A 2,991-nucleotide genomic window follows, 5' to 3' on the forward strand; every position below is an offset into this window, starting at 1 on the left:
CCCGCCGGGCCGAGGTGCCCTGTGTAGCGGCGCACTCCCAGCCACAAGCTGACGTCATCTCTGACGTATGGGGCCGGCGCCAGGCGTATGCTCTAGAATAGAGGAGCCGTTAGGCCGTATGTCGTAGAAGAGCGGGAAATTAAAAGTTTTTCGGGGCTGTTGGTGGGGTCTCTGGCAGCCAGCCCGGCGAGGGAAGTGTCATCTCCAGGAGGGATGTGGCTTCCCAAGGAAGACAAGGTGGCCTTGGGTTCAAGCACCTGTTTCTGTGGCTTGGGCTGTGGGGCTGGCTATGCTGTCCTGTACACACAGCACAGAGCTCTGCTCAGGAAAAGTGCTGCTGTAAAACACAGTTATTGCCATTACCCTACAGCCCCGAGGAGCCCACTGTGCACTGCCCATGCCCGGCTGGCCTGGGGCCACGATAAGACAGCAAAGAAAAGGATATTCCCAGTGGAGTAATTAATGGGGGGATATGGACTGAGGAAGGATGTGTTGTCACAGGAAATACATTAGTTAGCTTCTTTACGTCTTCTAAACTAGAAGCAGCTGTAAGCCTTTATCCTTTAAGTTCTTAAGCAGCTGGATTGTGCTGGTTATTGTCTTTGTGTCCACTGCATGGGAATATTTTCCACATAGTTGGTTAATTGACAGCAGAATTCCTTCCCTCACTGCTTTTTTTTTTGGTTAGCTGCTGTGCTCCCACCTTTGAATTCAAACTTAAACCAGAGCTCCTGCTTGTCAGGACTAGCCAGGGGCTGGCAGAGAGGTTACTGGAGCTGGTCAGGACCCTTCTCTGTGAGCAAACTGTAGTTTCTAATACCAGGTCAAGCAAACATGTAAATATGTGTCTGGATATCACCAACATACACACTGAGCTTACCTGAAAATCCTAACTGTGAACAATACGAAGCTATTTCTGCTCAGGTCATCCCAGACAGAACTGTGCCCAAAGATATGAGCTGCAAGACGAGGTAAGGACAAACTACCTGGAGCACAGCGGTGGGGACTGCAGCAGTTCATAAACCATCACAGACTGTGTCACACACCTGCAGCCAGGCAGGCGGAACAAGGCTTCCCTAGGCTCTTGGAGGAGGGCAGCAAACAGCAATTATGTGTCCCAACCTGCCCCAGGAGAGAAATTTTATCTGCTGCACTGGGTTTCCCAGCTGTTCACTAGACAGCAGGCAGGGGAAAACGCGTTTTCACTTTTTCGGTTCTGCCCATCACTGCTGCAGGGCCCTTGTACGCACACAAATGAGCAGCACGTTTCAATCTCGTTCGCAGGGCCTGCAGGCACACACAGCACAGCAGCGCTTTCCGATGGAGGGGCCGCTTAAGAAGAATGTGTCCAGCTTGAAGTTTTTAAAATACCTGTGGTAAATACACTTTGATTTGCCTTCAGCTTTTGCTTGTTTCCTAATCTTTCTTCTGCATTTCCAAAGTCAACCTTTCTTCCACCCTTCTTACCTCCTAAATTCTGCCTGCTCCCCACTCATTCAGCTCATGCCTGTGCCATCTGCTTTTCTTTCTGCAGCATGCCTCTTTTGGTCCAGTTACCTAAACTTATAACTTACTTTCTCTCTTAGTTTCTCATCCTTTCTAAACCTGTTTTTCCCATCACCCTATTTGCACCACCACAATCAAACCAAGCAGCAAGTCAATCCAGCCCTGCACTATGTCACATCTCCCACAGTTTTGAAGAGGCTCAGCTATAAGATGAAGTGGCAAGATAACAGTCCCTGTAACAAGAGGCCGACCATGTTCGCTTATTCCAGGGTGGTGCAAGCCTTCATACGGGCTTCACAGGGAGAGTTCACAGGAAGAACTATCTGAAGACTTTATTTGATGACTAGTGGTTATAAGCTTTTTTTTTTTTTTTTAAACCTTCCTTTCTTATCGTGCAAGACATTTCCTCTGGCCTCATCATCTGGTACTCATCATCCTGCTGACCTTGACTTGGGATTGGGGTGGAAAAACATTTGGCTCAGAAGTACATCCTTCTACCAGCTCTTCCATCTCCTTCTGAGCTCCTTTACAGGAACAGGGGTTAGGAAAATACCTTGTGTTTTCCACCACCAGAATCACAACCTACTCACAATCACAATCCTCCTTGGTAAGCCCTTCCTCCTTCTCCTCCTCCTTTTCTCTGTCTTGCCTTTTATTGCCTCCCATACAGGCAAAAAATACAGCACTGTCATTTCTCCCCTTTCTCCTGTGCTCCCACAAATAACTCATGCCATAGCATGCCATGGTGGTCAGTCTAGTTTTAAGGCATATTGTTCCAGATAAGTAATGGCCACAGCCATGTGGCACCTTACACTGAAGCAGCAAGATTCCCATTTGTGTTCACAGCACTTAGAAAGCTACTATGCAACCCTGTTTCTTAGGCTGGATTGTGTCAGCTCTTCTCCCACAGCAGAAATCCAGCAAAAGCTGTTCTTTTATCAAAAACAAACAAACAGCCATTCCCTAAGCAGGTCACATTTGTACTACTCCTTACCTGTGCTGGCCTTTGCTCCTCCTCCTGCTTCTGGCTCTCCAGAGGAACGCAGCACAGCACATTTTGCCTCTTTTGCCTTTAGCAGGGTCACATTTTACCCAGGAAATTCTTTGCCAGTGTACCCTCCGTACCAGCCTCTGCTGTGGAGAAGAGAAGGCTTTACTTTCCAGCCCATTTTAACAGGCAAAGAGCCATCAGCCAGGTTACAACTCCACAGCTCTCCTAGTTAAATCAGGCATAATTAGCACACTGTCAGACCCAAAAATGAGATGGGAAAGTAAAAAAAGCCTATAAAATCAACTGCCCCTTTTCCCCCACGTGCCACATCACACTGGAACCACGCAGGGGACCAACAAGGGTGGAAAGGCAGTAGCAGGGACCACGAACACCTGGGAAGGGCGACGCTGCCCAGTGCATCTGTGTGCAGGAACAGGGAGAGCGAGTAGATGAAGGCGCTCAGGGGGATCCTGGCCATGGGCACCCTGCTGCGG

This window comes from Patagioenas fasciata, chromosome 9 (assembly GCF_037038585.1).
Source record: "Patagioenas fasciata isolate bPatFas1 chromosome 9, bPatFas1.hap1, whole genome shotgun sequence".
In the NCBI taxonomy this organism is placed as follows: domain Eukaryota; kingdom Metazoa; phylum Chordata; class Aves; order Columbiformes; family Columbidae; genus Patagioenas; species Patagioenas fasciata.